Genomic DNA, 14,943 nt, shown 5'->3' with positions numbered 1-14,943 from the left:
ACACTTCATATTTTCTATCTCGAGCAAGATAATATTTTAGCAAAACTTTGAATAATTCGTTTCAGCTGAGGTTTAAGAAACCATTCTCTAGGCAAGTGTACATACATCTGAACGGAAGTACATTCAAAAATATTATTTTTCGGCATGTAGGGAGCATGAAATGTATTGATATGTTGAATTAGATTTCTTTTTTCACGATCATCACACTTTCTTGTTTTCTATCACTGTTTGAAAGTATCAAAGGTTCATTGTAAGTACTTTCGCTAGAGGTTTCAGCAGATTGGGATAGTTAATATTTTCCATTTCTTTTTCCTTTTTTTTTTTTTTTTTTTTTTAAACCATTTTAAATAATTATGAATTTTCTCTTCATTTATTATTCCCCCTCCCCCATACTCTTACCGACCGATACATTCCATACCTTCTTCACAGGACTATATTCAACTTTTTTTTGGCGCCCCGGGCCATTTAAAAATTGCCGCTTCCTCAATATCAATAAATACTAATGTAGAAAATTTGAGAGTAAAGTTCACTGACATTTTTCGGAAAGAGAAAATATAAGAAGTAAATACAATAAAATATACAGATAATAGTATACTAATAATATATCGATAATATACTAGTAATATAAATAATATACCACAATGAAATGCTATGGATTATTTATTACGTATTTAGAATGTTTAAGTGCTTTTTTTATGCCTAATGTTAAATTCTTATGTTAATGTTAACTTTTTGAATGGTGCTTATTTCTATCGAATACATGCACTTCTAGAGTGCTCGTGTGCTGTGGACTTGTTTTAACAAGTCTGTACGAGAATCTACATTACATGGATAGTTTGTGGTTTTCTGATGAGTATCCATGCAATGCTTAGTCCAATGTTAAGTCTGTTAGTTAGGAATGGCCTTTTTCTTGCTGAATGCGTCTTTGTTGACCTGATCTCTTTGGTGCAGTAAGCATCTCTCGTTAAAAGACTTCCCAAATATCTGAAATGATCGACCTCTTCCAGTTCTCTTTATTCTATCCCGATTCAGAAAGGTGTGTTCTCACGACTTTCGACTTTTCCATGTTGATTTTCATTTTCAGTTCTAAAACGCCTGCGAGACAGAGTCAATCGGGACCGACCGGAGATTGACAAACGCTACAAGCTCCATTTTGATAATGCGCCGAGTCACACCGCATTCGATGTAATGTCATTACTAGCTAGAATTGGCGTTGCCACAGGCACTGTACAGTCCCAACATGAGCCCAGCGAAGCTCAAAAGGTTGCCGTTTTGACGATGTTTTGGTCATCCAAGCTGCAACAACGGATGTTCTGACGGAGTTGTCGGAAGCTGACTTCCAAGAGGCGTATGTTGCGTGGAAATTACCCTGGCAATGGTGTGTCGGTAGCCAAGGAGAGTACTTCGTAGAATTTTAACAAGTTGTAACAATCGGATCAAGAAATTTTATTTCCTGGACTCGGTCTCATTACTTTCCAGACAAACTCTGTATACTACGTTATTTTCAATAGGTTTGGTAATCTGTTTTCTGGAAGAAACACGCACTACATAATTTACAACTATTATTATTATCATTCCTCTGAAGTGTCGATAGACATTATAGGTTTCAAAATAGGAAACTCATTGTGAATTTCATTTCAATTAAAGCTAATTTTAAGCGACTAAGTTTGTTTCTATCAAATTATTGAATGAAAACAACGTTTACGCTAGGGAAACAATGTTTATCTATGCGATCATACAGGCAAAACAATGAAGAGTTTAACCCTAAGCTTTTGTTAGTTATTTACAAGGGTTATATTTTCATGCTAACTTATATTATAAAGGCATATACGGCATAAATAATTAAATTGAGGTAATTTCATATTGAAGACCGTAGATTTAATTCGTAGATCCGTAAATCGTATTTCTAACACGAGCACTCCGGCCGGCGCACGTAGATCTGGCAACTATTGGGATTATGAATAGAATAAGCGACTTGGGCTGGTAGTGTTTAAAGATAGTACCATGGCAGTTGAAAAACAAATGAGGACCGTTACAAAGTTCAAACGGTTTATGTTTATGTAAGAGTTCGAAGTTAGGTAATGGTAAAATGTGAAAGAAGTTTTCGTCTAGATATTATTGTAGAAACTAATACATTTCTTTTATCAAGGAGTCTTATGTATTGAAGAACTAATGTGTTAACTGGTTAAGTTAATAAAATAGTATTTTGAGAAAGACTAAGTTATATAAATGTTCGGGTAATTCTTTACAACGCTGGTATGGCTGTTGTAGCATATGTGAAGATCCCATATCGTTGCGGTATATGTATTATCGGTACCTTATTATGAAAAAGTGGTAACATGACATGTTGGCAATCAACAATTACAAAGTTACCCCCTCCCACAAAATAAGGAACCAAGAATACAAATAGCACAACGATATGGAATTTCCATACATACATACATACATCATCATCATATTGTACTACTACTACTACTACTACAACTACTATTGCTACTGCTACTACTACTCCTACTACCACTACTTATATCGAATACAGAACCCAACCAACCTCTGCGGGGCTTCTAACCCATTCCGACTAATACTACTAAAGCTTCCTGACAAGATTTACACAATCTCCCTAGCGGAAGCACTCCATGATTTTGTAGTAATGTCAAAGTACCACTTCCTTCTCTATCTGATATTATTTTCAGAAGCCTATACTCACTGATTTCGCATCCGTCACAAACTGGAACACGCATAAGAATCCCACCTGCCATTTTCGATCTCAATTTACCACGCCACGCCCGCCGAATGCAACAAAATCAAATCAAATCAAATACACTAAATAATTCTGGATTGTTCTTTCCTACTTAACCCACTTCGGATTAATACATTGATAAGTTCGATACGACACGCAATACTATTTAATATTTAAATTCAACGAAAAGTAATCAATGCTTTATAATTTTCTGCATGAAGCACCGAACTACTTACCAGTTTAAGTGTTACGCCACATTCGAGAAATACAACTTCCACTACATGCACGCGCGTACACCCACTACAATGTAAACAATCAATATGGCGTTCATCTGTCAAATTTTATTACGTAAGATTTTTTTGTAATTTTTAAAATTAAATTTAAAGGTACTTATAGATAATTTGCAATCTTTGTTACCAGCGATAATAAATCGACAACATATCTACATAAAAATAAAGCAGAAAGTGCACTTCTACCTACTCGGGAAGTACTTCACCAGGCATGTAATATATAACCAATGTGCGAAAGTGTCATTGGTAGTTTGGTAGTAACTAGAATATACTATAAATAAGTGAACTTATTTAGAAGATCAATAGCTGAAAAGATTTTCTCTTTAATTCAAAAGTTTAACAGGAACGTACTTCCAGAGTCAAGGTCAAGTGGAGTAATTGTGACAGAAAAAGTGGGGATATTGTGAAACATTCCTGTTTTTTTTCAGAACTCTGTGACTTTCAAGTCTCATAGAAAAATATGACAAGGTAGTAAATTTATTGCTAGCCTATATCTATTGCATATATATATATATATATATATATATATATATATATATATATATATATATATCAAATATCTTAAGTATGACAGTTTTTGAGAACAAAATATGTTTGGTAAAGACAGAACATGAAAGTTTCTCTTAACTCCAAGCTTGCGAAGTTATTACTAATAAAGTGAGTACAAAAAAGTTCTTATTCATATAATTTTTGATAGAGAATAACGAATAATTATCCGAGATAATTACACCAAATTTTGTCATGTGAAACATTACACCCAAAGCATTTTATTATAGCCCCCAGTATTGTTTAGAATCACCAATCCTGTAAGTTATGTGGCTGTTTCTCAATAGCCCCAAATGCAGGAGCCATTTTAAAACTTTTTTTTTTTTTGAAAGCAAAACTGAATGTGATAACTAAAAGTACTTGAGTTATTTTCAAAAATGTTTGGACAAATGTTCTTCTGCCATATATAATGGTATTATTTTCAGGTTTCTAACCCAAGCAGTGTTTGCTGTACACTCAAAAGTATGGTTTTTCGTTTCACAATTACCCCACTTGACCCTATATTTTCTACTTTCTTCTGCTAATTTCTGAATGAAGTAATCAATGGAGTAAACTCATGCGCGCTTTTAATCCAGTGACTTCCTTCTTAATTCAGAGGAAACTTATACGAAACCAACACTGATTCCGAAGTTCCTAGAAATGAGCCTCTTTTGGGTTGGTATTAACTAGAACTGTGTTCTTGTTTTTTGATTGGTTGATTCATAGGTCTCGTTCAGAACCGAGACTGTATGAGACATACACCTACAGTTGAACGTGGAATTTAAACCACAAAAGTGCTTCCCCGGACAAGACCAAAACAATGCGTCTATAATATAATAATAAATAAAATAGTACCAGCAGTACCTCCGGAACACTTTTTCTGAAAGAACGACTGCCTGGAGGTATAAGAGAATTCTGATTTACTGTCTAAGTTTTGCCACAATCTTTTAGTTTGTATAAAGTATATCTTCCGAAGTGAATGCGATTTTGTTTCCAGTAGGAGACATCTTATGAAAGTTGACTGAAGGAAGTAAAGGATAAAAAAAACAACTAAAACATTTGAAAACAATGCAGTTACAGTGCGAAAAGTAACAAGGAACTTCCGTGTACAAAACAGGAAATCTAACATCATTAGCAAGACGAGTGATGTAAACATAACTCATAGTGATATCTGGTTAAAAGAAGAGCTGACATATTATATATTAGCAATACCATTTAAGAAGATTTTCTTTTAGAAATAATGTTTAATTTATGCATGAATGGTCAAATCGAATAGTTTAACTTAGTACATATTCAAGGTAGTACATTTTTAGGACATTGTGCTCATTATTCAATTTACGTAAATGGTCAGCAAAATTGCGTTCCTGCCCGGTGGGAACTCATCTGTTTTGGATCTCACGTTAAGCAATAGATTTACAACTTATAAGCCTCGCTGCTGAAAGAGAAGTTAACTCAAATTAAAATTCAGTTCCTTCCTTCTACGAATGAATCAGAGTTACGATGTGTACAGCTATTCCCTATGATCTACGGAGTATTTTTTCTGAAGGTACTTGAACTGTAGTAATTACCACTTTTTGTCTTTATATGCAGTTACTGAATTTTGCTGCAGTCAACGCAAATTATACCACTATTAGTATTTAGTTGTGATTTTTTGGTGTAATATTGCATTTTATTAAGACATGCTAAAGTACACTTTAATGTTCTTCAAGAAGAGGAAAAGAAATATGAAGACGCAAATTATACTAGTTGTCCCGCTATTGCTTTCTTCTTGTTTGTTTAATACTGTTATGACAAGGAAACAGTACGCTGAGTCACCGAAGAAGAGGGAAAGAACCGAACGGCAGCAAAGTGACTGAAATCATTCATTTTCATTTTGAATATCTGTTAAATTCACCAATTGGATGAAAAAACAAAGAAAGAAAGAAAGAAAGAAAGAAAGTAAGTAAGTCAGAAAGAAAGAAAAATAAAGTAAATAAATAAATTAGTAGGACATTAAGAAAATAATTTGAATTTGAGAAGAAAATCATGTGGTAGGTACAGTGCCACCAATGAGAAAAAATATTAACCGACAAAACTAACTGCAAGTTTAAAATCAGTGTAGCTAAAATATTTGGTCTAGGAATTAATTCGTGCGGGTGGACAAGAGATGGCGCAACGAACGGAGCGTCCCACAGTTCCGTGTATCCACACATGTGTTGCAAACCCCTGTCATCGCGTATCGTTCGTAGTATAGGGCAGTGGATTAAAGCGTCAACAACACCAGTTTGTAGTTAAGTGAACATGGCGCAATTTGTGCCTGATAAAGTGTTTTTGCGGGGTGTCCTGCTGCATTACTTTAACATGCAGAAAAGTGCGACTGAAAGTCATCGTATTTTGGTGGAAGTGTATGGTGACCATGCTCTAGCTGAGCGAACGTGTCAGAAGTGGTTTGCACGGTTTAGAAGTGGTGATTTCGGCTTGGCAGACCAAGAGCGAGCTGGACAGCCAAAAAAAATTCAAGACGAAGAATTGACAGCATTGCTCGAGCAGGATTCGTGTCAAACGCATTAACAACTTGCAGCAGCATTAGGCGTTGATCAAACAACAGTCTCCAAACGCTTGAAAGCCATGGGAATGATTCAAAAGATGTCACATTGGGTTCCACATGAATTGAAAGACAGAGACGTTGAAAGACGAAAAACCATTTGCGAATTGCTGCTTCAACGACAGAGCAGAAAGGGGTTTCTGCATCGAATTATTACGGGTGATGAGAAGTGGATCCATTACGAGAACCCTAAACGAAAAAAGGCCTGGGTGAAACCAGGTGAACCAGGTCCATCACAACCAAAACGAGATATTCACTGTGGAAAGGTTATGCTGTGCATATGGTGGGATATGAAAGGTGTGGTGTACTATGAGCTGCTGCAACCGGGTGAAACTATGAATGGAGAACGTTATCGACGACAATTAATGCGTTTGAAGCAAGCTCTGGCCAGAACACGACCAGAATGGGAGAACAGACATGATAAACTTATTGTTCAACATGATAACGCTCGCCCACATGTCGCAAAACCGGTCAAAACCTATTTAGAAAATGTCGGATGGGAAGTTTTACCCCACCCGCCGTATTCACCAGACGTTGCTCCTTCGGACTACTACTTGTTCGATTGCATGAACAACGATTTGATTGGACAGCGGTTTACTTCTTCAGAAGATATCGAAACATGGGTCTCTGACTGGATCGCTTCCAAGGATGAGGACTTCTTTCGCCACGGAATCCGTACATTGCCTGACAGATGGGCGAAAGTGGTGGCTAGCGATGGACAATATTTTTCTTAAGGTATTTATGTATTTTGTGTTTGTACTACAGCTTCAATGTGTGCGTACCAACCGCACGAATTAATTCCTAGACCAAATAGATGCTGTTGAATTATGCAGGCAACTGTTTGTCACAATCGTCTGCAACGCTCGACAATTGCACTTACCTGGGTTTCTTTTCCGTGTATTACTCCCTCTGATGATGTCTTGTCACGAGTTTCGTTTGCAGTCTTCACGTTGGCACCTTACTTTTGATGATCCAATACTGGCAGTCCTGGATAGCTTGGTACAATTAATTATGTAGGGCCTACGTATTATGTAAAATTTACCCTCTTTGAAGTTTAGAAACCTCCCATTTTGAAACTTAAGAGAACCATGAACATCTGTTTTATCATACACTTAAATCTGTACTAGAAGGTTCCGCGTACTACTCACTATCACAACACATAACAGAAAACAGTCCGAGAGCAAAAGTGTTTACTAACTCAAAAATTACGTGTTGCAGTACATGGATATTTCCATTATTTTGATAGTTATGTGTATATTCTCAGTTCTTTAATATTTCGTTCTTTATGAATTTTTCCAAAGTAGAAGTGTAAATGTATACCACATTTGTTTTGTGAAAGTGTTTAGTTTGTATGGAGTAATAGTTTCAAATATTGAAACCGGAAGTGATGGTAGATTTCTACCACTTCCTGTTTTAGTATGAAATATACTCTTGGAACTCTTAATTGACTGCAGAAAACAGTTTCTCGGTGACAATGTTAGAACCGGAAATGGTTAATCTCTCAGAATGTTAAATGAATTCCAAGAAAACGCTATTGGCTTTCTCGTATTAACATTGAAACCGGAAGTTGTTTTACTTCTCTCTCTTCTGGTTTAAGTAGTGTTAAGGATAAAAATAAAATGCACTCTTCGGACACTTAACCCATATATTCTTTCTTTTTTCTTTTCTTTTCTTTTTTGTATTTTGATTTATTTTGGAAAATAGATAGTTTTCGACCTATTCTTGGTGAATTTAGTGTCATTTCTTATTGTTGATCTTCCATTGGTTAATTATGATACTGGGCCGAAAACGACCCGGGGGTCAAATATATAAGCTTTAGCAATAACAAAATACCTAAGAGGGTCGTTTTCGATCCGGGGGGCTTATATAGGTTAACGAACTAATGAAAACCACTATGTATTATCGTTTTTCTGTAGTAATTAACGTAAAAACCGAAAATAGTTGATTTCTACTACTTTCGGTTTGAATATTAGCTCAATTGAAGAACTCGATTCGTAGCTTCTGACACACTACATCCGGCGATCCATCAAATAGTCCTTGAAATGTATTTCTCCATGACAGACTGACACACGGACAGACAGGAAAAACCAAAGTTCCTAAAGATCACTATCACAAGAAATGAACTCAATATTTGTCTTTTAAGAAATAAATATGTATCTATAATTCATACACCCTTCAACAGACTTGGTACAGGATAGGCTTTGGCCTATTTAGGGAGCATCTGAACACTTTCGTTGTCGAGCTATAGACTAAGTTGAGTCTGGATCTGGTATTCGTGTTTAGAACAAAGATACATAAAGCAACATTATAATGAAATGACGAAACAACTGATTTAAACTTATGCCATGTGGTCTAAGTGGAGGGGACTGAGAGGATGTTTAGCTATTTTGGAAAGTGGACTGGGTGGCATAGCTAACGCATCGGCAAGTTATGCCGGAGATCCTGGGTTCGAGTTCCGGTCCAGTCAATCACTTTTTCTGTCTTTTTATATTATACATAAAACAAACTTATTGATTTGAGCTGTGGCAAATTAAATGATGCGATAGTTGATTAGGTATGCAGTAAATGCAGTCTACTTACAATAAATATTTGCTAAAATAAATGAAAGACTGTTTCTTTCCGTTTTAGGGAAGCTTACTGATTTTTTTTATTCCCATTTATTACTTACCTTATCTGATAAAGCATTCAGCGAAAACGTTTATAGTGTATTTTGTTACAGTGTGTGAGAGGTTATTTTCACTATTCTCTCTAGTAATTAATATTGCACTTTGGCTCGAAATTCCTTTTCTCCAACTATATAAACACACAACGAATGAACTGTGTCATACATTTGGGTAGTGATTCCTTTTGTAAAATGAAAGGAAAACAGTTCTAAACGCCTCCTTTTTTAGTAATAAACCGGTAAAAGTTCGAAAATTCACATTTTAAAATCCTCTCGCTTAAAAATTGATAGACCTTTCGAAAGTGGTTCAATTAATTACACAGAAATTAGTATACGCTCTACAGAAACACTCATGTTTCACGATTCTCCGGTATCCACCAAACGAAGACTATTAATACTTAAAAGTGTATGTCGGTACCTCAACTTACTTTATACAATTCAATATGCCGACTGTAAAACATGAATATTTAGATAAAATGCATACTAGTTTCTGTGTAATTCTTTCAGCTGCTTACGAGAGATCTCGTCACATTTAAGACAAGGCGTTTTAAATTACATATTTCGCATTTTTGGCAATTTATAGCTCTGAAAAGAGAAATTTTCGAACCAATGTTTATTGGAACTGTCTTCTTTCATTTAATATGAGAAATCACCTTCTCCCCCTTCATTTTGTTCCTTCTCTAGGAGAGTAAGGAATTAAAACACAGATCTAGAACTGTATCATATCGTATAATACCACATTAGATACTATTTGCAACCCACATTTCAACCCTCCCCCCCCTTAATTTGAACTATTCCTAAGAAAAGTGATTTAACATATTGCTAGATTCGTCAATGTCAGAGAGCGAGATCTGCAGATTAACAGTTGAGGCAAATTGAGGCTGCTAATTAATAGATTTGAGTTTCGCGGCAGTTCATGTTCCAATCTCGTGGTATAAATTTGTTGAACTGAAAACATATGTTATGGTTAATGCAATTTGCTTTTTCCTCTCAATAGTGAAATGAGAAGCGACCTCATTATTAACCCTTCCAAATGTTCATGTTGTATCTTAGGAAATCCACAACAATGCAAGAAAATCAACGTACGAGATCTAAGGATAAAAATTATAGATCCGTACATTCCCCAGTCTACTCATGTAAAAACATTTTGGGATTGCTGTTAGATGAGGAACTTAATCGTAACCATATATCTAATCAGTGTAGTAAAGTTACTCTATCACGCCGCCTTTACAAAGTCAAAGATTGCTTAATCTCTTCTGTACCTAAAGAATGTATCTACTTTATCTCTGTTTGACTACTGAGATACAGTATATGGAGAATCTCTTTCGGCTTAAAATCTAAAACTAAGCATATACTACTTTCTATCTGCAATACATTGTGGGTTATTAGCATCTAAAATATAGGAAGTTTTGTTGGATCACCCTGTATATAACTCGTGCATTCGTTTTGCTTTCAATCTAAAGAGAATACACTTTAGCTACGCTGACACACTCATGATATTCTGATGACAATGTCAAACGAAGGTACTTGCGTTATTGCTGTTCTATTCATAAAAATCTTGAAAATGAAATCATCTTAATGCTTGCATCGTAAACTGACACATGGGTCAGATATTCATTCTTATGTGACACGTAATAGCAAAAGGCATAGCAAGGCAAACTAAAACAAGTGAAAGCATGTTCCTCTATATCACAACCAAGGCATGGAACGCATTGTCTAACACAAAACATCAGCAGTTATTTTTAACACTTTAAAAACTTGTTAAGAATTTACTTGTTCAATGACAAGCGCTTATCCTCTAGTAGTCAAAATATATATGAATATACATATCATATGTGGTGTGACATTACACAGCGTATGTATTTTGCTTTTTTTTTTTTTTTTTTTTTGTATTTCGCTTCGTCAGATCCATGTAAATTTTAAGTAACTTTTAACTTTCTTTTTGACTTTTATTGGATTATATACTTTTTTCTTACATTTATTTTCAATATGATTATTTGATTTTATTACTTTGAACTTTCTTTCTCTTTGTTATTATTACTTTATTTTGATTTCTCTTTTTCTTGATAAAAGTTAGGTGTTACAACAGCCTTGGCTGAATCTCGCCCGCCTTAGTCAAGACATTTGAATTTGAGTATGCGGTCTCTGTTGCTAAGTAATATCGTGTGAAATTTATAATCCTGTTAAAAAAAAAAAAGTGTCCATCTATAGTACTTCTCTTTAAGAGAGCATATTTTTACTGCCATCTTTGATATTTTAAGGAGAGCATATCTCCACTGAGGACTTCTTAGTATTTTGGATAGAAAATAAAATAAAGATCTTGAAGAAGTAAGGATGATTGGCATTTGAATCAGTTCCATGGCTTTAAACGAGTAATGGGTAAACAGAATTTTCTGAACATCTATTGTTCCATAGTCTCCTCTGTACTTTGAACTTCCTCCCCTTACCTGCACCTGCTGTTTCGAAAATAGTTAGACATTCAATTTACTTCTGAAGTTAGAACAACGGATTCTGAAAAATAAAGTCTTTTTCTTTCTTTACATGTCATATTTTCAACTTGAAGAAAAACGATTAAAAGGACAGCAAATCAATTTCTTTCCTCATTTTGTAAAAATAGAAGTTACATTGTTTAAGAAGCAAAATAAAAACATTACATATCTTTGTTCGTATTCATGCATTCCTCGTAAACAAAATATTTGTTTTTAGATTGTTTGTGTAAGATTTATTGTGAAGATAGATTGATGAATATTACAACGCTCACAAACTCATTATTAGAATACTTTGTTCATAATTTCCTCTACAATACACATAGCAATATTACCAGGCGTCATTAATCCCAGAAATCATAGAATTTATATCGAGAACACTTCAAACGGATCTAGGCAGTGTGTTTTTTTCCATTAGACTTAGACCCCCTTTCTTGTATGTTTACACATGAGTACTTATCTCAGAAGTACAAGATTTGATGGAGGCATAAAAAAATTATACATTGTACCTATGTATTCAGTATGTTGTAACAAGTGCTCATGCAAATGTTGATAACTGGATCGCAATTGGTTTGGTAGAAAAAAAAAAAAAAAAAAAAAAAACTACTACTTTACATTCTAATTGGAGCATAGGTTTCTCGTTTGGGTTTAACTGCTTATGCTGTGCTTGGACACAAAATATGGAAGATAATTAACTTGAAAAATTCTAATCGTCCTAATTTGTTGGCTTATTGCTTGATAACCTTCTCACTGAGGAGTACGGGTTGCCCCGAATGGAAAGCGTAATTATAACTTCAAATTTAATAAAAGTAATGCTTTTCATCGTGTATCTGTTGTGAACTACAACTACTGAATTTGAAATTAAGTTTTGCATCGTATATCTGTTCTCAACTATAATTACTGTACTCAATTGAACTGAATCATCATGATGTGTGTTCTGACACAGGTCACTTGCTGCAACTGAGAAGCTTCCATGTTCCACGACATCCGCTAACCTCTTCGTCTTCACGTTTGATTTTTCTGTTTAGATATCGTTCATTAAATATAGTCTCCTTCCGCCTCAATCTCTTTTCTGTTACCATACCCTCTAGCACGTCCCTCATGATACAATTCCTTCTTAGCCAATGTTCCAATCAATTTCTCTTCCTGTTCTTAATGATTCGATATTAGACCGAAGTAAGTTTATGTTCGCTTTAGTTACAATGTCAAACGGTTTTCTTGCAACTGTCATTTTTTCATTTCCCTGTAGGTATTAAAAAAAATCACATTCATCTTTACTAAAGATGTGAATAAGACTGCTAATAACAAATGTATCCTAATTATTTTTCCGAGAAGAAAGTACAATAAGACCTAAAATTTATGACGAAACTAGAAAAAATATTATTCTTACAGAATTTGTTAGAATTACTTTTTAAAAAAAAAATCTCTAGAAAAAATCCCTTTCTGCACAGAATTACCCCTCTTGAAAGATTAGGCAGATAAGATCATTTAATACATTTTCTACAAAGTGCTGAAGGGTCTTTAGGCAGAACGGGAAGACATCCAGTGAATAGACTAGTCAAAGAAGAATCCAATGGATAATAAATCAAATTACTTAAAATTTGCATTACAATTCGATTAATACAATTTTAGTGCTATCTATGAATTATCTGCCATGTGGTGTTGAACAATAGGGATTCAACAGACAGGAATTAATCTATAGTATTAGAGTTGATTGATTACAATTTACTGTTTCTTCACTACTAAGACTACGTCAGGCGATCTGAATCGTCATTTGGGTTTTATCCAAGGCTTGATAAACTGAGATAAACTTGATAAGCAACAGTCAATAAGGATTGAACCAATGAACACACACATACAGAAGGCACGATTGTAAGACACTTTGCACAGTCTATGATAATTCTGAGAGTTGATCTCTTTCTCAACGGTACGCAGTGCAGCATCAGAACATTGGAGGAGAAAACAGAGATGTCCAGAAACGGCATGTTATGATTCCCGGGATGCAGCAGCATAGGGCGGAACACTCGAGTTTAACACGTTATGTGAAAATATATTTTCTATATGAAGACAGACAGCGTCCTGGGTTCGAAACCCGGCCGTGATCTTGACTTAGATTATCCCCAGTTTTTTCAGGTAAAGGACGGAGTTACATTATATACCTAGGTGTATATTTATTTATTTATTTATTAGTAGCAACATAGCCACTGCTCAAACCTGGAGTAGGGGAGAAGCTAGGGCCCTATAGTTCCACTACTACCAGGAAGCAAACTAGAATTTTTTTCCCCCTAATACTAAGTATACATTCAAAAGCTTCCGCAAGAAAACTTAATGAAAATGAACGACTGAAGAGGTCTAAATAAATTGAGGGGAGGAGGAAACGAGAAAATCTACGAACACAATGTTGTTAACGTCAAAGTCACATGGCCTGGAGTCCGGAGATCGATCCTTGTTTCCCCATAAGTGTATAAAACTGAAGTTCATGCTTCCCTTTTGCTGCTGTTTTAATTTTAAAATATGATAATCCTAATGTTTTGTTTCTAGTCTAGTTTATCTTGATATTTCATGATATAAAGGAGTTCGAGGAACAGCCTTCCACTTGAAGAGATATTAGAAAATAACAAAGTGATAACATGCACTTAAGGTGTTTTGCTGTTGAACTCAATCACAATGCTAATAACAGACTAATGGATAGAATGAGCGTCACTTGAGGAACAGAAGCGTTATCATCAACTGCAAACCATGACGTAAATTGCACAGCCGCAACAATCGTATCGATACGTAGGTATTTGATCTACACAGGGCACTGGAATTGGTTTTCAACGATACTACGAACAGGGAGAAAGTGAATATTATCATCATGACGATCTGTGTCCAGTTCTAATTCGGGAGATTTTTATGCAAATCAAAAAGAAAACGCAAGAGAGGGGGGGGGGGAGGAGATGACGAGATATGATATTTAGAAACTTTTAAATATTCTTGTAGTCATTGTCTCGAATAGGTCTCAGGTTGCTTACACAATATCCTCCAATAATAAATATAGTTTAGATGTTATATCGCCCCCTCGTGGATTTGGAAAGATTCTGGTAACTTTTAAATGAAAGTAAAATAAATAAATAAATTTACGAAACAGGACGACGAAACTAGATGAGATGAGAAAACCGTATTTGTCGCCTCGTGCAACACGACTTTTGTCTGGGCTACGTGTAGTGACTCATCTCATCTGGTGACCTGTTCCACCGACCCCTCACGGTCCTTGACAAACTCCGTCCCTTTAAAAAATCTCTTTCAATGGCTCTGACATTCAGCAACTTCTCCCGGCTCAGATACATCCTTGATTAACATGTTCTGTAATTTATCCATTTTTTAAATTTACAAATTTGTGGTTGAGTGGCTTAAAATCAGAATTTTTTCTCACCCCAAAACTTTAAGGAATTTGCGTGATGGTCCCCTTTCTCTGTGGACATTTCTATATTCCACAAACTCTTGCAGACGTTCAAGGCCTTAATCAGGATTGGAGTTACGATCCCTGAAATTAAGTCGATAGAATTCAATTAAGTCTTTCTAATCTAAAAGGGTTTTGTATTATTAAGTGAAATTACTTAGTTTAATGTCACACGATTGTGCCCTTTAGGCTAAAGGAAACGGATAATTAATGA

The 14,943-nt window shown here is 35.1% G+C and overlaps 1 protein-coding gene across 2 annotated transcripts in view; it reads right to left on the bottom strand.

Moving 5' to 3' along the window:
• The window catches only part of Ptp52F (Protein tyrosine phosphatase 52F), a 220,511-nt gene that overhangs the window by 89,472 nt on the left and 116,096 nt on the right, over positions 1-14,943 (bottom strand). The window lies entirely within an intron of this gene.

Source organism: Thermobia domestica, chromosome 14 (genome assembly GCF_964235325.1).
Source record: "Thermobia domestica chromosome 14, izTheDome1.hap1.1, whole genome shotgun sequence".
Classification (NCBI taxonomy): domain Eukaryota; kingdom Metazoa; phylum Arthropoda; class Insecta; order Zygentoma; family Lepismatidae; genus Thermobia; species Thermobia domestica.
Note: the sequence above shows the minus strand (reverse complement) of the source record. Positions and strands in the feature narration are given on the sequence as shown.